Genomic DNA, 24,545 nt, shown 5'->3' with positions numbered 1-24,545 from the left:
GCACGTTCCTTCACGGGACCTTATGAGCAGGGGACTCCTGGCTGCTCCTGAAGGATGAGCAGGACCTCCCTGAGGAGTAGAGGCTGGGCGTCGGGAGGAGGCTGAGGAGCAGCAAGCCCAAGGAGACGGGGGGGGGGGGGGAGAACTCGGTGCCTTGGAGGGAGGGAGGGAAGGAGGTTCTGAGCCAGCTGAGCATCAGCATCTCCAGCTTCACCTCAGGGGCGAAAGGCTCGGATGGCCGAAAAGCCACGTGTTCAAAAGACACGACAACTTGAGGAAAAGCCCAAAAGGAAAGCCAGTCGTGTTGCTCCTCTGGATACTGCAGGCTTTCCGAAGCAAGGCACAGCGCCCAGCCCCCGGGATGGAAAAGACGGGCACACCTGACAACTTCCAAACGGAGACCTTCCGTGTGACGAAGACGGGAGCAACACAAGAGACAAGCGTGGCAGGAAGCTCTTGGGAAGGTCTGAGCTCCAGAAGCCCCATGTCATCTCGGGAGGGACTGTGCTGACGGTTGCATTCCCGGGCTCCTCGCCGCTCCTGGAGCCTCTCCAATCAAAGGGGGTGTGATTTGCTGTGGGTTAGGCCTGCTCTGGGCACCGTGCACACACGGCCTCAGGCTGTAATATCTCCATTTTTGCTCCACTGCGGAAACGCAAGCACTAAAGACCTTCGATGACTCCCCCAAGGTCACACAGCTAGTAAGTGGTAGCCAGGGGTCCAAGCCAGGCAGTCTGGCCTCCTATACCGTGCTCTTAGCCACAGCCTCTGCTGCCCCTGGGCCTCCCCAAGGCAAGGAGCCACGCTCACCTGGGCCTCAGAGTCCCGTCCAGTTTCTGGGCTTTCTGTTTGCGTGTCTGGGTATCTCTTCCGTGGCCCCGGAGCGGCCTGGTGGATAAGATTTAGAAACCTGGCTGGGAGAAGAGGCATGAGTCATGAGAGAAGCAGGCTTTGGGGCCGAGGATTCCTGGGTCCTTCGGCCCGGCCTCAGCAGCTGGCCTCAGGGGCCTGCCAAGGCCCTGCAACCCTCATCTCACAACACACATCTGTTGAGCACAATCTCTGTGCCAGGCACTGTCCTGGACCCCGCAAGTAGAGCAGAGTGTGGCAGGCACGGTCCCTGCTCTCCTGGAGCTGCTGGTCTGGCTGGGGGGACAGAGAACACACTACACAAGGGGACAAGCGAACCCGACGGTGAGGTACAGGCAGGGCTGGCAACTCTAGATCGGGACCATGAGGGGAGGCCTCTCCCGATGCCAAGCAGCAGCCAGCCTCAGGCAGAGGCAGACAGAAGCACCGGACAGGAAGCAAGAGCCAAGGCACTGAGGCAGGAGCAAGCGGAGCCAATGTGGCCATGACGGAGTGCGGGGGAGGGTTGTAAGAGGCCACATCCCTCCTGCAAGAGCTGGGGCTGCCATGCCCACGCGTGCCTGTCACTCCCTAGCTTGAGGACTTGCACTGCTTTCAGTTTTCGTTTTCAGCTTCGCCCCTATCAAGTCTCAATTGGAGGGTGGCAGCCTGACAACGGCACGAACCTGGGCTTCATAGTCAGCCCTTCCTGGCCCTTCCACTACTAGCCTAACAGGTGGTTTAACTTCTCCAGGCCTCACTTTGCTCATCTGTAAATTGGGGCCAATATCCACCTCAGCGAGATGGCCGAGAACGAAGGACATGGAACCCGGCTGAGTGCATCCTTAGGATAAGCCATTAGCGTGGCAATCCTGGCTAGCGGTCAGGTCCCTCACTGCCTGTTCATCTTAGTGCTGCAAGGCCGCACCTCCTCTCCCTTCCTCGAGCTGGGCTCGCCTCTTCAGGACAGATAGTATCCTCACTTCCTCTGCCGACGCTCTACTGCCCTATTCACTTGTCTGTCTCCACTCTGCTATGGAGTCCTCCCTCCTCCTGCCCACCCCACCTGCCTACCCCCCATGCTCCTATATCGACCTCGTATCTTTCCTCCATCAAATTCTACTCCAAGGAGGGAGGGAGGAGAGCCCGCCAGGAAGGATGGTGCTCTCCACCAAAGACCTCTCTTCCATTGCTTCTGAGCACTGCCCCGTGCACCTGTATACTCCAGCCAGGCCAAACTACCGCCGTATCTTGGGCCATGCTGGGATCTCTCATTCCTCTGTCTTTCCATAGAACTCAGAATGTCCTCCTGGTCTTTGATCCCTGAGCTTCTCCACCTCCACCTCCAGGAAGCCTTCCCAGAATCCATACTGTCTGACCAGGGGCATGCGTGTGTTCTGTTGTTGCCATTCCCATTTTACTCCTTACCTACTTGTCTGTCTCCTTCGGCATGGTGTGAGGTCTCCACTCCCGGCCCCATCTGAGGGACTATCACATGGTATTAATGGAAAACAGTCGCATTTCCAGATCGGCAAGACAATACTGTTCTAGGTCCTGAGTACTTATGTGATGTTGTCTAATGCTCACCACTATGTGCAGGTAGGTTCAGAGACATTTAAAATTACTGGCTCAAAGTCACATGGTTAACGAGTGGCAGAACCAGGCTTGGAAGTCCGTTAAAATGACTTCAGGACCTCTGCTGGGAACAGCTCCACGTTTGATGAATGAATACAGGAATGCCCTGGGAAGGCCATTAGGAGGATTTTTCTGGCCTTGACAGTTAATGGGACGGCCCTATGCTTGACGGTCTTGTGAGCTTCGTGAGTGTGAGTCCGGCTTTCTGAGGCTCAGAGTGTTGCCCAAGGTAACACTACCCTGAAAGGTCTCTGCAGCCAGCTGCCTGTCTGTGCTGTACCTCAGTGTTGTTCCCAAACCGCGGGACTTACCGTCTGCAGGTTCCTCCAGGTTCTGGTGCCAAGACAGGGATTTCTGGTGATTGTGTGACCTGTAGAGAAACACCGGCAGAGGTTCACCATCACAACGTTACTGTCCCGCCCTCTTGAAGACTCACCCTAGGCCAGACACCTGCTGAGCATTATCCGGGGGTAACTAGGAGCTCAGTTCATGAGGACCTCACAATCCAGAGTGGTAAAACCGAGGATAGCAGCCACCGGCCACGTGGAGCTACCTCCTCACCCCTTCCTTCCAGAAGCGATTCCCCTGCCTCGCTTCTTTCCAAAGCCTGAAGCCCGCGACTCCCCTTCCCTTGGCTTCTAGAAGTCTGGCCTGGTTCCTGGGGCGGATCCTGCAGCAGCCCAGCAGGTTAGGGACCTGATTGCACCGGCCCTTCGACAGTCATTGGCTAAAAGAGATTTGGGGAGGAGTCAGAGACCTGTCCCATTTCAAGCCCTTGCCTGGATCAAAACTCTCTCCGTCTAGCTCGCGAAAAGGACGAGCTTTCAAGCTGAAAAAGTTTCTCTGTCCCTTATTACAGGTGGGATAATAGAGACTCGAGAACCTAATGTATGTAACATGGGACTTCACAGTTTTTGATTTTAGAAAATGTCATTGTGGTAAAGTTCACATAAGATTTACCATTAGAAACATTTCTGAGGATGTGATTCAGGAATTTTAAGCATATTTGCCTCGTGTGAAACAAATTTCCAGAATTGTTTCGTCCCCACGGAACGACTTCCCATGGCCCCCTGCGCTCTGTGTCCTCTGGCAAGGACCATTTTCCTTTCTCGAGGAATTTGACTACTCTAGATACTTCCTATATTACACTTTGACTGCAGAGCCCATGCTCTCTCGCACTCAATATTGCATCTATTCATCTATGTGTTCATTCATTCAAGGCACAGCATCGTCCAGGACGTGTGTCGTGTGAGACACAGTTGTGAACTCATCTGTCCAGACAGCTGTCCAGACACCTGGGCAGTTTCCTGAACCCCGCTACCTACTGAGTGGCTCCTTGTTTTAATTCTTGCTGCTCCTTGTCCTTAGCCTGCACGGCTCTTTCCCCCTGTGTCTGTCTGGGGAAACCGATTTATAATGAGCCCACGTGTAATCTTGCAAAACCCGTCTGGACCCTGTAGCTCCTCGCCCAAATTTTCTCTGTGGCATGGTCTACTCCACATCTATAGCTCCCAGAACACTTTGCTGAATTGTTTTCTTTACATGAAAGTCACTTGAGAGCAAGAAATATATCTGGTCCATCTCTCCATTGCCAGGACCTGGCTGAGTACGGAAAGATAGAGGTGTTTGGTAAATGTTGGCTGGCTGCCTGGAGGTCATCTCAGTTAGGGCTGTCAGGGTTCTTCTGCTGACGTCATTACATAGACCTGAACATGATTCAGAAACAAGCACCCTGGCTCACACCGCAGCTGAGCTAGAGAAGCACCTCTGTTGCTTCTGGTGAGCCACAGCTGGGTGCCTTTTTCTAGCAAGGCTCAAACATGAGCCTTTGGAGTCTTCACTATCTTCCGAAGCCCGAGCCGAGAGGAAGCATCATTGTGCTCAGGAGCCACACTCTTAGCTCGGGGACAACTAGTGAGACTGTCGTAGTCTCCTGTGAAACTGGCCATTCTTTGGCCCGCGCCCAGGGGTCCGGCCGCCCTCCCCCGACACAGGCCTGGGGCTCCGAGGAGACTCCGAAGGGAGGTGGGAGTCACTGTGGCTTCATCTCCTCTCCACTGCAGCCCCACGTTATTATGCGGCCACAGCCCAGCCCAGGACCGGCCAGCCGAGGGACTGTAGGGGGCGAGCTTCCGCTTACCTGAGGCCATTCCAGGCCATCAGTGTGCGTCTGAACTCTGAGATGATGAGTTCTTTGTAAAGAACTCTTTAAAAATTTATAATCGAAAAACTTTCCACTAGATACCCTCCAGGCTCAACTGTCTTCTCTGGTCAGTCGGTCAAACCTGTATTGAAGAAAATACCACTCCTCCCCAAACTCTTCCATTAGATGGGAGTGGAAGATACATTTCCCAGCTCATTGGTTTTGGTTATTTTTATTTCTTCATTAAAAAAAAATTTTCAGAAAGCTCTTCATCCTCCAACCTGGGTTGAACTCGTAACCCTGAGATCAAAAGTCACATGCTCTACCGACTGAGCCAGCCAAAAACCTCATTTCCTAAGTCACCATGAGGTCAGCATTACATCAACACTAAAACCAGACAAATGGTACAAAAGAGAAAACTAAAGATAAATAACCTCGTAAACACAGATGTCAAAAATCCTTAACAAGGCATTAGGAATTTAAATCAAGAAATATATAACAAGAAAACTGCACCAACCATAGCCAAATGGGGTTTTCCAAAGAGATACGATTGGTTTAGTAGGGCTAGCCAAAAGCAGACACTGAACCAACTGAGCCACCCAGGCACCCCTCTCATTATGATTTTGATTTGCTTTTTCCTATTGACTAATGAGGTTGGCCAACATTTTTTGTATGCCCGTCAGTCACTTGGATATCCTCTTTTGTGAAGTTCCTGTTACCAATCTTTTCCTAGTTTTCTTTTGTATGGCTTGTCTTTTCTTCACCATTTTGCTGGAGTTCTTTATCCATTAGGGATATAATAAGCCCTTTGGGGAGCCGTGTGTTCTGCACACTTAGGTTCCCAGGGTATGGTTTGCTTCGTGCTTCCTAAATGACGCTTAAGACGCTTTTTCCTAGTTGATGCTGTGAAAATTTTTCTCACATGACCTTCAAGTCAGTATTGTCCAATAAAAAATCTGAAACAAGCTACAATGGGCATAAAATTTTCTAGTATCTAATGAAAAGAGCAAAAAGAAACAGATCAATTAATTTCAAAGATGTAGGGAGGGGCAGCCTGATGGCTCACCGGTTTAGCGCTGCCTTCAACCCAGGGCCTGATCCTGGAGACCCGGGACAAGTCCCAATTCGGGCTCCCTGCATGGAGCCTGCTTCTCCCTCTGCCTGTGTCTCTACCTCTCCCTCCCTGTGTCTCTCATGAATAAATAAGCAAAATCTTTTTAAAAAATGTTTCATTTAATCCAGCACGTCCAAATTATCAACATTTCAATATAAATACTCTTGAGATGTTTTATTGATTCTTGATACTATGTTTAAAATCCAGTGTAAAGTTTATACCTTACCGCGCATCTCCAGTGCCCAATAGCCATTGATGACCAGAGCGATCCTACCCCATTTGTTTTTGCTCTTTCACATCTAGATGTATTTTTCACCTGAAGTGGAGTTTTGAGTGTGCTTATGTCGTAGGAATCCAGCTTAATTTTTTTCCCTACAAGTATCCAATTGACCAAGAACCAATGTGTTGCAAACACAGTCCATCCGCATCGTTCTGCTATGATACTTTTGTCTTCAGTCAAGTGTCCACGTAGGTGTGAACCTGGGTCTGGACTCTTCTTGCCACTTGTCTGTTTATGCTGGCACTACTACTATGCGATCTTAATTACTACAGTTTTTGTGGTAAGTCCTGGTATCTGGCAGGAAAATTACTCCTACCAGTTCTTAAGGGAGTCTTGGATATTCTTGGGTCTTTGGCCTGTCCATGCAAATGATAATCAGCTTGTCAAGTTTCCAAATATATGCGTTAGAATTTTGATTGAGATTCCACTGAATCTGTATATTGGTTTAAGAGAACCTTAAATATATATAATAAATACATATATATTATATTGTTAATTATGTTAATATATTATAATGAACATAATATAAAAATATATATGTATATATATATACACCATAAGTTTATCAGATGCTATCATCTGGAGAGGATATGGATGTGTCCTTGCCTTCTAGGCTTTGGTACCTGCCATTTTCTGGGATCCAGAGGTTCAACCCTCAGAGCTTTGATGACAAGATAATGGGAGGTGCGGCGCTCCCCATCCCGCACCTTTTTGCAGGAGGCATTTCTCAAAGACAGAAAATCCCTAGTACGCTTCTACAAGTCCTAGGGTACATGACAATAGAGTCTTGGAGGAACCAGACCAAGGAACCCTGAATCCTTGTATGTCTACAATAGGGGTCTTGTGCTCTGTGTGTGAGTTCTTAGGGGTCACCCATTCTCACATTCACTTTCATCCAGGGCAGATCAATAGGACTCACCTGTGTAGAGATCAGGTGAGATGTTTTCCACTCACTCTTCTCTACCTTGTGTCCCTGGTCTTGCTGTTTGCTCTGTGGTCACAGACCAAATTCCATGGAGAAACCAGTTATAAATGTAGAATTCATTCAGGCTGGCTAATTGGGAAAGAGAGGAAAGAAACAGGTTTTCTGGGAAAAAAAGATCTTGCTAAAGGTATCTCTGGCATCTGAAGGCGATTTCCAAGGATGAAGGTAACATACAGAGAAGAGTACAATAACCGTGTTATGGGTGAAAACGCCATCATGGAAAAGGCTTACCCTCCGAGCTAAATGTTGATTGGCATTGTCTTGAGTTCTCAACCTTCACCAAGTCAAGCTCCTGGGGATCGACTGTTCTGGCAATTCCGGATGATATCAAGACCGTCCCACTCACAGGGAAATCATCTCTCCAGGATAGGATTTGTGAATCACGGAGGTCTGGTTGGAGTTGGCTGGAAGGTTGGGGAGGATAAGACTTTAATGTCTACGATGGGCTGGGAGGGGGAGTAGGAGGAAAGTAGACAGTGGGGAAACAGGGAACAGGAGCGAGACAAAAAAAGCGGGGGCTGGACCTTTTGGAAGGAATAGAGCAAGGATTGCGTGGGGAAACCTGTAGGTTAGCGTGGTAAGAAAGGAAAGCACTAGGAACAGGAGGGAAACAGGTAGGCCTGTGAGTTGAGAGAGGCGGACAATGCTGGGGAGTGGTGAGGACATAAAGGGACACAAGAGGAAGTGGCTTTGGACGACGAGAGGAGGAAGGACAACGAGAGGAGGGATGAATAGAGTAGGCAGGTGGAGGGCGGGGTCCAGAGGAGGAAGGAATAGAGTAGGCAGGTGGAGCCTGGGGTCGAGAACAAGAAATCCGAGGCAGCTTTTTGGTCATTTGGCTAGTTACTCATCTTGACCAAATGAGTAACTGGACATAAGCTCAGACTTACCCCAGTCTTTATGTCCCATGCCAGCCCCACATCATCCCCTGGCTCAATGCCCATTATGAAATGTGTGTGCCCCTCCCTCCGGGCATGTCAGCGGGCTCACCAGCCAGGGACAGGGCCCCGGGTGCGAGGTTGGAGAGTGATCCCAGGAAATAGCAGACAGAAGAAATGTCACAGGAGTCCCTAGGCCTTGGGATAACCTGTAGTTTTGCCCCTTACTAGGCAAAGATCGGTCAAAGGGCTGTGCTGCAGTCAGGGGCTGCGCACCAAGAGAATGGATCTGAAGCAGGTGTGGGCAAAGTGGGAAGTGCATGCCTCCAGCTGGTTAACTTACTACACTCTCCAAAGCCCTTGTGCATCACTTAGGTCCCTCCATGAACATGGAGTGCTCAGTGATATTATGTCTATTTTTCCCATAAGGATACTGTAGGCCAGACAGGGAAGTAGATAGGCAGGCCGCGGGTTCCATACCGGTGTGACTGACCCTTGAGCCAAAACTTGGGGTGTCGCAGGCAGGCCTGCAGGACGGTGCACAGAATGCACAGAGTACTGTCAGCTGACCCTCTCCCATGTTTCTGGACAGGATCTTGTGGGGATGCTTTGGAACAGGACTTGACGGTGTAGCTTTCTTCTTGGTTCTCAGGGTTCCTTGGTGTGTTGCCTGACCCTCCCCTGGAGCCAGAAATAGGACTGAAGCCAACAGCTCCTGAGTGCTCAGTACCTACATTTGGGCTTCCTTCCTCGCTCACTACCTGAGATGCCCAACTGCATGTCAGGTGAGTTAGGAGACTCTTGTGTCCTTGCCCTTCCCCTTGTGTGATGTAGCAGTTCTCTCTGCTTATTATTCTTGGGTTTTTTGACCATCACCCAAATCATCAGCCCCTTTGGTCCTGTATTCCCTCCTGTACTCTTATCCCCATCATATTCTGATTGTGCTTCCTTGGCCCAATATCCATATCCTTGCGTACTTCACCTAACCATCCACTGCATTCCTTAAGAGGTCCAGCTGCATGCCTGGAAAACTTCCTGTTTCCTTAGACGGTTTCTTGATTTCCTGTTTCTTGAATCTCCTGGCTTTAACTGTAACCTGGATTTTCCATGAAAATACTGCTTCCTTTGCATATGTCTTAAATAGGGACCCTTTCTCCCAGACTCTACAGTCCTTCGAGGTGGGGATGTAGAGTATTTTCCTTGTTTCTTCTGACTCCTTCAAACCACTTTTCCTGTCCTCCGATTAGAAAATCTCTTGTCCCATAGAAACTTTGCTACTCACCATTTCCCTGACACTTCTGATATGGATACCTTTTTTTTCTGTGAATAATTTGCACTTATTTCAAAGTCTTAGTCTTGAGTCCATCATCGTTTTTTAAGAATTTTTTTTATTTATTTGAGAAAGTTAGCCAGAGAGAGAGAGAGAGAGAGAGAAGAAGAAGAAGAAGAAGAAGAAGAAGAAGAAGCAACAGCAGCAGCAGCTGGGGTACGGGCAGAGGGGGAAGTAGAAGCAGATTTCCCACTAGTTGTGGAGTCTGACATGGGGCTAGATACCAGGATTCCAGGATAATGATCTGGAGCAACGACAGATGCTCAATACACTGAACAACCCAGGGACCCCTTGAGTCCTTCGTCTTGAGTGACACCAGTGTCCATGTAGATGATCCCATTGAATCCACAGGGTCCATGTAGATTCAATGCTTTGGCTTCTCTTTTGATTTCTTTATCAATAATATTCACCCATCCATTCAACTTCAGCTGCTTATGGCCTACCTGGTCTTTTCCAGATTCTTTTTTCCTTTTTTTTAATCTTTTCTTTTTCTTTTCTTCTTTATCTTCTCTTTTTCTCCTTTTCCCAATACAACTTGTTTTTGGCCACTCCGTACTGAGCAAAATGACTAGAAGGAAAACCTCACCTCAAAAGAAAGAATCAGAAACAGCCCTCTCTCCCACAGAGCTACAAAATCTGGATTACAATTCAATGTCAGAAAGCCAATTCAGAAGCACTATTATACAGCTACTGGTGGCTCTAGAAAAAAGCATAAAGGGCTCAAGAGACTTCATGACTGCAGAATTCAGATCCAATCAGGCAGAAATTAAAAATCAATTAAATGAGATGCAATCCAAACTAGAAGTCCTAACGATGAGGGTTAACGAGGTGGAAAAACGAGTGAGTGACATAGAAGACAAGTTGATGGCAAAGAGGGAAACTGAGGAAAAAAGAGACAAACAATTAAAAGATCATGAGGATAGATTAAGGGAAATAAATGACAGCCTGAGGAAGAAAAATCTATGTTTAATTGGGGTTCCCGAGGGCACCGAAAGGGACAGAGGTCCGGAATATGTATTTGAACAAATCCTAGCTGAAAACTTTCCCAATCTGGGAAGGGAAGCAGGCATTCAGATCCAGGAAATAGAGAGATCCGCTCCCTAAAATCAGAAGGACCCACATGCAATGAATACTTGATAAGATAGTGGAAGAGAAAACACGAAAAAGAGGTGCCGTTGGTTTAGAGAAGTGGGATTCTCTGTCCTCCCAACGTTCAGGATGCAGTCCTAACACGATGTTGACTGGGGCTTTCCCTGTTGTATCCACTTTCTCGAAGAGGCTCAGTGAGTGCTAGACGCAAAGCAGTCCTGTGATCGTCGCCCATCATCATGGGCTGGTAGACGGCATGAAAAGACTTGAAACGGGAAAGGGAGTTTCATTACACAGGAGAGTGTGTGTCGGCTTTGTGCTAAGGGAGCCTAAGGTCCTCTTCTCCTCCCCTTCCAGCGAGGGAGAGGAATGGTACTCCTTGGTCCCTCACCCATCAAGTGCGGGAAGCGCTAAGAGAGCGAATGGCCAGAGAAGCTGGCAGAGAGAGATTTGTGCTGAAGCTGTAGCAAATGTAGGTCTCCTCTCCACCCTGGCCCCAGAATGCAGTCAGACAGGTACACCATGAGCGACTGGGAGTTTTGGGGATGAGTAAGATTGGCGCCTCCTTCCCACCTGGGCAGTACTTAAGGCAGGAGGCTGACAAGAGGCCCCTGAAGGCAGGGAGAGGAGCCGGCAGCAGCAATGCCTGCACTTCCGTTTGGTGTTGCAAGGGTGTGTGTAGCATGGGCTAGCTGGATGCTGCATGTACCTCCTCCCAGTTTGGCTGGTGCTATGAAACTTGACTTTGCTCCTTGGTCTCTGCTTTCATGGATGCTATACTCTAAGGGCAGACAGTAATCAAAGACTCACACGCATAAATATAAATCTAGTTGTCAGAAGTACTCACGTAGAAGGTACGTGGTGCTACAAGAGCATTTAATAGGTACATCTGTCTAGTTAGAGAGATCTGGGAAGCTTTCCTTGAGGAAGTGATATATGAGATCCCAAAGTAAGAGTTAACCAGAGGAGGATCCCTGGGTGGCTCAGCGGTTTGGCACCTGCCTTTGGCCCAGGGCACGATCCTGGAGACCAGGGATCGAATCCCACGTCGGGCTCCCGGTGCATGGCACCTGCTTCTCCCTCTGCCTGTGTCTCTGCCTCTCTCTCTCTCTGTGTGACTATCATAAATAAATAAAAATTTAAAAAAAAAGAGTTAACCAGAGGAACCCTAGGGGGGAAGGGTTGAGAGCATTTTGAGGGGGGAGAGAACACCTTATACAGCTTCCTAATGCCAGCAGGTGCAAGGCACATGCAAGCACCAGAAAGAAGGCCAGTTAGGCCGAAAGCCAGGGAGAAGTGTGTGGAGAGGTGCGGAGCCAAACTGGAAACACATTAAACAATTTAAAGCTTAGAACGATCTTCTGAGACTCCTATTTTGTGGGATAGAGGGAACATTCCTCGACACCTTAAAAGCCATTTACGAAAAGCCCACAGCAAATATCATTCTCAATGGGGAATCACTGGGAGCCTTTCCCCTAAGATCAGGAACAAGACAGGGATGTCCACTCTCACCACTGCTATTCAACATAGTACTGGAAGTCCTAGCCTCAGTAATCAGACAACAAAAAGACATTAAAGGCATTCAAATTGGCAAAGAAGAAGTCAAACTCTCCCTCTTCGCCGATGACATGATACTCTACATAGAAAACCCAAAAGCCTCCACCCCAAGATTGCTAGAACTCATACAGCAATTCGGCAGTGTGGCAGGATACAAAATCAATGCCCAGACACCAGTGGCATTTCTATACACTAACAATGAGACTGAAGAAAGAGAAATTAAGGAGTCAATCCCATTTACAATTGCACCCAAAAGCATAAGATACCTAGGAATAAACCTAACCAAAGAGGTAAAGGATCTATACCCTAAAAACTACAGAATACTTCTGAAAGAAATGGAGGAAGACACAAAGAGATGGAAAAATATTCCATGCTCATGGATTGGCAGAATTAATATTGTGAAAATGTCAACGTTACCCAGGGCAATGTACACGTTTAATGCAATCCCTATCAAAATACCATGGACTTTCTTCAGAGAGTTAGAACAAATTATTTTAAGATTTGTGTAGAATCAGAAAAGACCCCGAATAGCGGGGGGTGGGGGTGAATGGGTGACGGGCAATGTGGGGGGCACTTGATGGGATGAGCACTGGGTGTTATTCTGTATTTTGGTAAATTGAACACCAATAAAAAATTTATTTATTTAAAAAAAAACTAAAGTTTTCTGAAGCATGTACGTGGTCCAATTTTGCTATGCTTTGTAAAAAATTATTAATTTATTTTATTTTTATTGTTTTTAAGATTTTATTGATTTATTTATGAGAGACAGAGATAGGCAGAGACACAGGCAGAGGGAGAAGCAGGCTCCAAGCAGGGAGCCCAATGTGGGACTGGATCCCAGGTCTCCAGGGTCATGACCTGGGCCGAAGACTGCACTAAACCACTGAGCCACCAGGGGGACTGCCCTAAATAAAAATCTTTAAAAAAAAGGAATTTCAAAATTTAAGAATGCACTTTAAAATAGCATAAAATATTATAAAACATATGGAAGTCTGTACACTGATAACTACTTGGCAATAGTAGGTACTTAATAAATATTGAATGAGTAAATAAAGGAGTAGCTGTAACCTCAAGATCATGGAGTCTGACTCCAGAGCCTCTACTCCTTCCCTTTCACAACAAATACAGTAAATATTTTTTGTTTCTATTATAAACTTATTATGTCTTTGATTTAAGTTTTACTGTTTAATTTCCACAAATACCAATAATGTCTTTTTAGTAACAGCTACCAAGTGCCTGGAACCTTCTAGCATTTGGTGACAATGAAATTTGAATACTAATGGAAAAGTCTTAGCCTGAATCTAAAAACATCTTAAGAATTCCTTCACCTTAGGGGCACCTGGGTGGCTTAGACAGCGAGTAGTTTAGTGTCTGGTTGTAGTTTCAGCTCAGGTCATGATCTTGGGGTCCTGATCCTGCTTGTTCCTCTTCCTCTGCTCCCTGCACCCCCACCTCCTGCCTGAATAAATAAATATATTCTTTAAAGAAAATAATTTCTTCACCATAGAACAATGAGAAATGGTGCCTAAGATGACTGGCCTAACAATGAGATGACTGTGCCAGTTACCTATTTCTGCAAACTTGAAAATGTCTTGTCAGAGACAACCTCCTGCAGAAACATCAACTTGGGCTTATTTTCAATGGTTGGTTGAACCTATATGCATCAACATTTCCCCATTTTGAATCACATCAAAAGCAGTCAGTACTCAAGGTTATTGGAAAATGCACTAAAGTTGGAGCTGCTGACACCAGTATCTTGTGAAAGGTAGTGATAGAATCGAAGTACAGTGTCTTTGCCATGCACAGAATGAATGTAAGACATATGGCGGGCATTCTCAGGCAGCAGCCAGAGTGTGCGCCTGGGACCTCATTTCCAGCTCTAATTTTCTTAGTTAAGGCATAGCCTTCAAGTGAAAGCCATGTTCCCTCGGAAAACAAGGTAACCGCGTGGGGAAAGTGATTATAATGCAATATTAACTTTAAAATGGAACTGGAGGGCATGATACTGAGTGAAGTAAGTCAATCGGAGAAGGACAAACATTATATGGTCTCATTCATTCGGGGAATATAAAAAATAGTAAAAGGGAATAAAGGGGAAAGGAGGAAAAATGAGTGGGAAATATCAGAAAGGGAGACAGAACATGGGAGACTCCTCACTCTGGAAAACGAACTAGGGGGGGTGGAAGGGGAGGTGGGCGGGGGGTGGGGGTGACTGGTGACAGGCACTGAGGGGGGCACCTGACGGGATGAGCACTGGGCGTTATTCTATATGTTGGCAAATTGAACACCAATAAAAAATAAATTTATAAAAAAAAGAAAAAAATGCCTCAAATCAATAAGGCCCCAACCACTGAGCTGGCCCGTGGCAGGGTCCTCCCACCTGCTCCTTCAGCCGCTGAGCCCTGAGCAGAGATAGTGCCAGAGCTGATAAGCAGGCCAGATCCTCCCTCTTGGAGCTCATGCTCCAGCGGGGGAAGGTGGACAAAATACGGAACAACATCAGGAATGAAAAGAGCAATTGCTCCCTAAAAAAAGAGCCTGGTGCTTCCCTGGGTCCTGAGCTCCACAGGTGACACTGTGACCAACTGTGGGGCTTTGACAAATGCAGCAGCTGGGGCTCCAGGGGGCCACTGAGGGGAGGAGGTGAAGACCCCAGCAGGGCCACTGCCTCGCCAGGATCACAGCCTGGGAAGGAGGCTGAAGGGGACATGAAGCCAGCTCTGTGTCCTCCGTTGGGGGCCGAGGCTGCCCCTCCCTTCCTGAGGGGACTGGGAAAAGGTTGCGTGGATGGAACTGGCTACAGACATGGAGATGTGACGGGGTGGGGGTGGGCATTGACAGCCCAGACGGGAGGCATTCCAGCAGGTTCCAGTCTGAGGAAGAGCCCAGGTCAGGGCGACCCACCGGGTGCACAGTTGTCCACAGCTCACCCAGTGGAAACGAGGGAATGGCCCATAACACACGACAGGCAGGGTTTCAGGATAAGGACGGCCTCACACCTTCTAGGCCAAGACCCCGACACCTTCTGTAGGGTTTGCCTTGGATTCAGGAGCCTAGGATCGTGGGAAGCTATTGCCCATCCCTGCCCCAGTGGGACTGTCATCTTCTGGGCCTCCAGAATGAGAGTATCGGTGCCCACGTGTGTGCACACAGGACCTTGTGGGCCTGGACGCACGTACACACCAAGGAGGAACATGTGGTTGGAGGTATTTCCTGCATGTGACACCCACCTCCAATGTCATAGATATGATGCCACAGGGACGTCTGGAGGAAGCACCTGCTAGGATAATCCCTTCCTACAGGCAAGAGGCAGACCATCCCCGACGGGCACAACGGCTTCTCCGGGGTCAAAACTAGGGAAGAATGGAAAGTTGTGTCTGATCCCAGGTGTGTTTCCAGGCTGGGGCCCTGGCTGCACACAGCCCTTCCCTGGGGCCTGTGGAGAGGGGTGAGGTTGTGTCACTGTGTGCACATAGGCCATTGCCTGCGGGGGGGGGGGGGCGTCGACAGCCCCCGAGCGCTGCTCCTGAAGCTTCCTCCAGGAGTGGGTCAGGGAGGGGGTTCCAGGCAGTGAGGTCACTTCTTTCACAACAGAGGCTGACAGAACTAGGAACCCCTGCACCCGGGCCCCCACATTCCAGTGCAGCCCCACCTCAGGCTCACTTGGCTGGAGACATCTGCTACTGGAAGATGTTCTCTTGCTGCTTGCCCAGGTCCCGGGACTTTGGCTCCCAGCAACCCCAGGGACGCGGCTTTTTCACAGGCTGCAGAGTGTGGCTCAGCCGGCAAACCCAGCGCCTCGGCAATACAGAGCAGCCCAGGCCAGGCCAGGCCAGGCCACCTGTGCCAGCCATCCTGGGCAGCCCCGTCCCCTCCTCTTCAGGGAACCAGGGATGTGTGGGCAGGTCGCATCCAGGCTGGGGGACCTTGCAGGGCAGCAGGTTCCCCGGTGATCCCTTCAGGGTCACCCTGATGTCATGGTAGGCAGGGTGGAAAGAGGATTCTGAGGCACCTCTTACCCGCCCGAGTTACCCCGAGGCCCTGCAGCCGCAGCCCTTTGCTCTCCTTGGGGGAGGTGTGTGCCTCCTGTGCTGTGGTGTGTCTGGACGGAGGCAGCTGGGGGTGCGACTTTCTACTAACTGGTGCTCCCAGGAGGCCCCATTGGCCTGACGTCCTTCCCCACCTTCTCCAAGGCTTGAGCAAGGTCCTGGTGAGTTGGGAGACTTTTTCCCAAAGAGACACGGGGCTCACTGTACTATGTCTATCGCTCTGCAGTTAGGTTTTGGAGGAGCGCATCCCGGCCCCCCCTCCCGGGGTCAGGCACAGGGGCAAGCTGCTGAGTCCAAGCCAGTGCACGTGGTGGTCAAACCTCTGACTCAGTGTCCCGACCTGGAGGAGCTACCTGCACCCTTGGCTGACCTGGATGAGGAGCAGGCCCCAGAGCCTGCAATCAAGCTCCCGGAGGTGCCAGAGCAGCCACCTGCCTCAGTGGAGCCACCAGCCTCGGCCCGGAGCAGCAGCTCCTGATGGCTGCAGCCCGACGGAGGGCTTCCCCTGCCCCCTCATTGCGCGGTTTCTAATTTTTGTGCTTGTCATAAACCTCTATAATTGCGTCATGAGTTTTGTTTGTAATAAAGGATGTTGACTTTGTACAAAAATTTCCTCTGCTTTTATTTTTTTAATAAATTTATTTTTTATCGGTGTTCAATTTACCAACATACAGAATAACACCCAGTGCTCATCCCGTCAAGTGCCCCCCTCAGTGCCCCTCACCCAGTCACCCCCACCCCCCGCCCACCTCCCCTTCCACCACCCTAGTTCGTTTCCCAGAGTTAGGAGTCTTTATGTTCTGTGTCCCTTTCTGATATTTCCCACTCATTTTGTATATCTGGCAGCCCTGGGTGGCTCAGCAGTTCGGCAGTTTAGCGCCGCCTTCTGCCTGGGATCTGGTCCTGGAGACCCGGGATCGAGTCCCACATTGGGCTCCCTGCATGGAGCCTGCTTCTCCCTCGGCCTGTGTCTCTGCCTCTCTCTCTGTCATAAATAAATAAAATCTTTTTATTTTTTTAAAGAAGACTTTGTATAACTTCAAAGAAAGAAAAGGTTTTCTGTTTTGTGCAGTTTTGTATTTTTTAATGATTTCTTGCCCACTGTACTGAAACACCAGCAAGACAAAGGGGATATTTTAGGCTGCTATCTTTTGATCTGGGGAGCTGCAGGTTTTGTGCGCCGGGTCTCTGGGTAGAATTCTTGCACGCGTAATTCTGGAGATGGATCTGTGCGTATCCTCATACAAGTAACCTGGGTGGTTGCTTAGTCTTTGGACAGAATTCTTCCCTTGCTTTTGAACTCTGGCTTTGATAATCCGTGTGCTCTGTACTGTGGCTACTTGTTCTTCTCCAAAGCACCTTGTGGAGGAGAAGGTGCTTCTCCATTCTAGGGCCTCAGGAAGTTACAGGCTTTTCTATACAGCAACAAGGATTCAACTCCCTGACCTCAGGAAGGTTGTTAACTTCGTCCTCAGATTATTACTGGTATTGATCTTGAATACAAACTTGATATACTGAGGTACAGGGCAGTGAGAACAGGGATCCCAGGAAGTCCAGGATCAGGGGCACCTGGGGGGCTCAGTGGTTGAGTGTCTGCCTTCGGCTCAGGTTGTGATCCCGGGGTCCTGGGATCGAGTCTTGCATTAGGCTCCTGGCAGGGAGCCTGCCTCTCCCTCTGCCTGTGTCTCTGCCTCTCTCTCTCTGTGTTTCTCATGAATGAAAAATTTTATTTTATTTTTAAATTTTTATTTATTTATTCATGAGAGACACGGGGCGGGGGGGCGGGGAGAGAGGCAGAGACACAGGCAGAGGGAGAAGCAGGCTCCATACAGGAAGCCTGACATGGGACTCGATCCCGGGTCTCCAGGACCACACCCGGGACTGAAGGTGGCGCTAAGCCACTGAGCCACCCGGGCTGCCCAATAAATAAATTTTAAAAAAAGAACTCTCATTAAATTGGTGAATAACCCAATGTCTTTCACTCTTAAACTAGGGGAGATAACTGTGTATACTGACAGGTAGTTCTTTCTCAAGGTATAATTAGAAACCCGGTGATCTTTTCAAAAGTCTTGGTTTATTTGCTCCCGTGAAATAAAGCCAGAAGTGAAACCAACATAATGCCATGCGGAATCTTTTTTGATGTGACATATTTAAATTCAACACTTTAGGGCAGCCCGGGTGGCTCAGTGGTTTAGCGCCACCTTCAGCCCAGGGCCTGATCCTGAAGACCCGAGATTGAGTTCCATGTCGGGCTTGTGTCTCTGCCTCTGTGTGTGTATGTATGTGTGTGTGTGTGTGTGTGTGTGTGTGTGTGTCATTAATAAATAAATAAGATCTTTAACAACAACAACAAAACTTCAACACTTTACTGAATGTTTTAACTTCTCAGAAATCAGTTATAGATACCCCAAACATTAAAAACAAACAAACAAAAAGCAAATCAAAAAGTACAACCCACATCCATGCTTCTAAATGGAAATTACAATTTTGACCATGATACATATCATCATATCATATATCCCATATATAAAAAGCATCAAATCCCTTTGAAAGGGAACTATACCTGCGGCTTATTCTAGAGATGAAGTCTTGGTCACATCTTAGGGCTTTCTTTTTGTTGTTGTTGTTGTTGTTGTTGTTGTTTGTTTAAATATTTTATTTATTTATTCATGAGAGACACAAAGAGAGGCAGGGACATAGGCAGAGAGAGACACAGGCCTGCGGGGAGCCCAATGCACTTGATCCCAGGACCCCAGGATCACGCCCTGAGACAAAGGCAGATGTTCAACCCCTGAGTCGCCCAGGGTTTCCTAGCCTGCGTGTTTATCAACTTCCAGTCTCCTTGGGCCCTAGCCAGCCACTTTCGCAGGGTGGAGGAGATTCAGCTAAGATGTGTGTTTCTCTGGGACAGCTTCCTGAGCCCCTCCAGTGTGGATCAAGTGTTCGTCCTGTGTGCTGCCCTCACGTGAGTGCTGTCCCTCTGGCCTGGCACTTGTTCCACTTTACCATATCTGCCCATGCGTTGCTCTTTCTGCCCACTAGAGTCCTCCACGGCAGGGATGGTACCCGGCTGTATCAGTGCTTGTCAAATGCACAGGATTGGTTTCCTTCTTGGTGCTGTCCTTTAACTGGGTGTGCATTCCAAACCTCCACTTGTGACTGTCACACTTTGCTTTGGTTGTTTGGGATCCCTGTGAACTACTCCTAATTAAAAAAAAAAATCTATTTATTTACATGAGACAGAGAGTGTGATCTGGGGGAGGGGCAGAGGGAGAGGGAGAGAGAATCTCAAGCAAACTCCCTGCTGAGCATGAAGACCAAGAAGGACACAGGGCTAATCTCACGACCCTGAGATCATGACCTGACTTGAAATCAAGAGTCAGATGCTCAACCAACTAAGCCACCCCTAACTACTCCTAATCTTGTAGCATTAGGGATCCCTGGGTGGTGCAGCGGTTTGGCGCCTGCCTTTGGCCCAGGGCGCGATCCTGGAGACCCGGGATCGAATCCCACATCGGGCTCCCGGTGCATGGAGCCTGCTTCTCCCTCTGCCTGTGTCTCTGCCTCTCTCTCTTTCTCTCTCTGTGACTATCGTAAATAAATAAAAATTTTAAAAAAAATTAAAAAAAATAAAAAATCTTGTAGCATTAGAGTCATCTTTATCCAAATGACTCCCAAAGATTCACTTTAGGGGTTAATCTCAGTCATATACCAAATTGTGTATTACATTATCTCCTTTTTATCTTTTCTACTTCTACATTGCTTTATTTTGTCAACAAAACCATTTGCATTAACTGGAAAGCTGGTCACCACCTTTTCCTTCCCTTCCTCTTTCTTGTCCCTTCCTTTCCTGAAGCATTCAGTTCCAAAATCATTACATGGATCCCAGGAAGGTAAGCAGCCACACCAGCAAGGGGATGGGAGGGAAGTAGGGCAGCCAGAGCAGAGTGTTTCACAATATCAATTTGTGGTTGATCTCCACACTGTGGAGCCCTGTGTAGACCCAAAAGAGCCTTGTGATTCTCCCAGAATTTGCATCTGAAATTTTGGTGAGCTCTCTGTGCAGGGGAGTTGTTGTTACATATTTTTGAAATTTATTATTTTTTATTAGTTTCAGAGGTAGAGTTCAGTGATTCATCAGTTGCATATACCAACCAGTGTGCATCACATCACGTGCCCTCCTTAGTGCCCATCACCCAGGAACCCCACCCCCCGCCACCTGCCCTCCAGCGACCCTCAGCTTGTTTCCTATACTTCAGCCTCTCTTATGGTCTGCCTTCCTCTCAATCTTCGTGTTAGTTTAGTTTTCCTTCCCTTCCTCTATATTCATCTGTTATGTTACAGTCTTAGCAACTCAGTGATGAGGCTAGACTGGCTGGCCATTAGTTATTTCTTTTTTCCCCCCATTAGTTATTTCTTGTGCTGCATCCAGGCTTTGCTGGAAACCGGGGGTGGAGGGTGGGGAGCAGGTTCCCCCAATACCGCATGCCCCAGGTCTCCAGAGCCCTGTCTGCCCCCTTCTGTCCCCACCCCGACTCCCATTTACTTGTGGCTCCCCCAGCAAAAGAAATTAGGCTGCCTCTCACCACGGAGCAGATGGGTCCTGGGGGAGAGCCCCTTCCTGGCCGTACAACCTGCTGCCTCTTCCCTCACACCTCCTCCTGTCCTCCCTGTCCTCCTTCCCTCCATCTCATGCCAGGACTCCCAGATGCTATTCCATGGAGATTTCTGGATCCAGACTCCTGACCACAGACCTCCTGACACTCTGCTTCACACTTGCTCATTCTGGGTCTCTGGTGCAGAAGGATGGCCATGGGTCATCCCATGCCACTGTTCTGCCCCTTTGGGCTAGTCCACTCCATGTTTGACCACTCATAGCTTGCTCATGGCCTTTACCCACCAGGGTCCTGAGTTCTTGGAGACAACTGCTTAGAGGCAGCCTGGTCCCCAGGTTCCCTGCTTGTGGTATTTTAAAAGGAATTGAATTAAATGTGTAGATTGCCTCGGGTAGCCTAGACATTATCACAATATTTGTTCTTCCAATCCATGAGATTCGAATGTGTTTCCATTTCTGCTGTTTTCACAGTAGAGATCTTTTACCTCTTTGGTTAGGTGTATTCCTAGGTTTTGGTGCAATTGTAAATGGGAAGGATTCTTGATTTCACTTCCTTGTGCTTCATTGTTAGAGTATTGAAATGCAACCCACTTCTGTGTATTGATTTTCTATCCTGGGACATCGAGGAGTTCTTGTATCAGCCTAGAGATTTTTGGGTGGAGTCTTTTGGGTTTTCCACCTAGAATATCATATCATCTTCAAAGAGTGAATTTGACTTCCTCCTTGCTGTTTTGGATCCCTTCTATTTCTCTTAATTGTCTGATTGCTGAGGATTGCTGAGGCTACAACTTCTAGTCCTATGTTCAATAGTAATTGTGAGAGTGGGCATCCCTGTCTTTTTCCTGACTGTTCGGGAAAGAAGACAGTATTGTCTGCGGGACTTTTGTATGTGGCCTTTCCGATATTGAGGCATGTTCCATCTCTCCCTACTCTGTTGAGGGTTTTTTTTTTTTTTTTTTTTTTATTTATGATAGTCACAGAGAGAGAGAGGCAGAGACACAGGCAGAGAGAGAAGCAGGCTCCATGCACCGGAAGCCCGATGTGGGACTCGATCCCGGGTCTCCAGGATCGCGCCCTGGGCCAAAGGCAGGCGCCAAACCACTGCGCCACCCAGGGATCCCTGTTGAGGGTTTTTAATCAAATAAGGCTGCTGTATTTATTTTGTCAAATGCTTTTCGTGCATCTCTTGAGAGGATCACACGCTTCCTATCCTTTCTTTTAATGATGAGATATGTTACATAGTTTGATTTGCAAATATTGAACTACCCCTGCAAAAAAACAGGGCCAATTTAATCGTTGAATTATTACCTGGGAAACGGCGCTTCTGTAACACGAGGATAAAGGAGAACTCTAAAGAATACAGAACTGTAGCTGGAGTCCTGGCTCCACCAGGCAAATCTGTGTGATGCAATTTCAGTTGGGAAGTAAGCTATGTAAGTCAGGGAGCTCGTCACTGTTCTGGCCAAGTGGGCACACATTCCTAGTTTTGGAAGCATCCACGTGGACAGACAGGTCCCTGACACAGCAGGTTTAAAGCTGGAGCGGCTGTGGCAGGGAAGTCTGGGTATGTGGTGCCCTCGCAGGCTGCGAGGGAAAGGCCAGGGGAATCCCTAAGGAGCAACACCAGGCACACGGGGCTAGCTGCTGCACACCGTGCACTTGGCTGGTGATGCTGACACTCTGGGCAGAGCAGCCTGTCCCAGCACTTATTGGTCTCCATCATCATGTCTTCAGTGCTTGCATTTTCTACACTCTATTCTTTTTTTTTTTTAAATCACATTTATCTTAGTTTTTCAGACCACCATCATTTGGCTTTATGATTTTCCACAGCCTGCATTGCATCTTCTTTCTTTTTAAGAGAGTTCTGCTTTTATTTTTGTGATGTTGTTGCTTCTGCTCTCTTCTGTTTTATTTGCTGTTCTTCTATGGCTTCTTTTTTAAATTTTTTTTTAATTTATTTATGATAGTCACACACACAGAGAGAGAGAGGCAGGCTCCATGCACCGGGAGCCCGACGTGGGACTCGATACTGGGTCTCCAGGATCGCGCCCTAGGCCAAAGGCAGGCGCCAAACCGCTGCGCCACCCAGGGATCCCCTTCTATGGCTTCTTAAAGGAGAAGTTTCTTTACCTGATTATCAGCATTTCTTCTTCTCTAATATAGACACGTGGCAGTCTGTTTGTCCCTGTAATCTACATCCCACGCAAAATTGTGTTTTCATTACATTTAGTCTGGAATAGTTTCCAAGTTTTACGGTGATGTGTTCTTTGACCCATGGGTCAGGTACAAGTGTGTTGCTTCCTTCCTCAGCAGCAAGGGATTTCCCAGTTGTCTCCATGTCGTGGATTTCCCACTGAAATCCAGTTTTCAGGGTCATAGTCAGTGGGAGGTCAGTCTTTTACTATCTGTTGAGACTTGGTTCATCATCAGCATACACTCCGTTTTGTCGATCATCCCGTCTGAAATGCCCCAAAACGTATATTCTGAGTTACTGTGTGTAATATTGGATCTAGAGGGTCCAGGTGGTCAGTCTCCCCTTGGCAAATGGGTTTTCCTGAGTGTTCTGGCCGTTAGCTTGAGAGCCGTGTGTGAAGCTTCCAGGGATGGTGTGAGACTTGCCCATTTCTTCCTTTCCTTTGCGGGCAAGTATTTAAAAATGCCCCAAATCAATTATTCTATATGTTGGCAAATTGAACACCAATAAAAAATAAATTTATAAAAATAAAAAAAGAATATGCAAAAAAATTAAATTAAATTAAATTAAATTAAATTAAAAAAATAAAATGAAGCCTAGGGGAAAAAATGTAGCCTAGAAAATTATATGCAGGTGTATCTCTGACTACAGTAGCATTTGGCCGAAGAAGCAGATATTTCTGAAAATGAATGCTTTCATTTCTGAAAGCTTCAGCTCCCTCCCCCCCTCATTTTTTAAAAAATATTTATTTATTTATTCATGAGAGACAGAGAGAGGCAGAGACACAGGCAGAGGGAGAAAAAGGCTCCACGCAGGGAGCCCAAAGTGGGACTCGATCCCGGGTCTCCAGGATTAGGCCTGGGCTGAAGCTGGTGCTAAACCGCTGAGCCACCCGGGCTGGCCCCACCCTCAGTTTTTAAAAGGATTTTATTTATTTATTTGATGGGGGGGGGTGCAGTGGAGCAACAGGAGAGGAAGAAAATCCCAGGCAGACTCGGTACTGAGCACAGGGCCAGACTCAGGACTCTATCTCCTGACCCTGAGATCATGACCTGAATTGAAACCAAGAGCCGGACTCCCAACTGACTGAGCCACCCAGGCGCCCGCAGTGTCTCCCCTTCTATCATAACCATGGGGTGGTAGTAAGAACCATTCCTGAGTTCTCCAAGCGCATGTAAAAAATCGTGTCATCCCACATGGTCTGATTCTCTGATCAGATTGCTCATAAGCCTCATCATGCAGGGCATGCAGATATGAAGCCGCCTGTTCTCTGTGTGCCGTTTTCTGACCATATACACTTGGCGTGTGATTAGGTAACCTAAGTACCAGGATGTGTTATGATGTTGCCACAGATTGCCCGGACAATATCTACATATTGAGAGGGTTGTTTCCCGATAGGCCATTTCTCTAGGCATGCTGGGAAGAGGGAAGCACATGCTCAAACTGACCCGTAAATATAGCCCTATTGTTAATTGGCAGCCAGAGGGACAAGCCAGGGGCAAGTTCGATGACTTAACAGTCAGCTCCTCTATACTCACAACCAATTATAGGGATCTTGGAGATAGTTATGAAAATATCATCTCCTGGGGTGCCTGGGTGGCTTAGTGGTTGAGCATCTGCCTTCAGCTCAGGTTGTGATCCTGGGTCCTGGGATCGAGTCCCACATCAGGCTTCCCTCCGGGAGCCTGCTTCTCCCTCTGCCTGTGTCTCTGCCTCTCTCTGTGCGTCTCTCATGAATAAATAAATAAATCTTAAAAAAATATATATCATCTCTCCCTATTCTGACCTTTGACACAGTGGTCTCCCAGCCCATTGGTACTCATAACT

The sequence above is a fragment of the Nyctereutes procyonoides genome, unplaced genomic scaffold, assembly GCF_905146905.1.
Source record: "Nyctereutes procyonoides isolate TBG_1078 unplaced genomic scaffold, NYPRO_anot_genome, whole genome shotgun sequence".
In the NCBI taxonomy this organism is placed as follows: domain Eukaryota; kingdom Metazoa; phylum Chordata; class Mammalia; order Carnivora; family Canidae; genus Nyctereutes; species Nyctereutes procyonoides.
The sequence above is the reverse complement of the archived record's forward strand: the minus strand, read 5'-3'. Positions refer to the sequence as shown.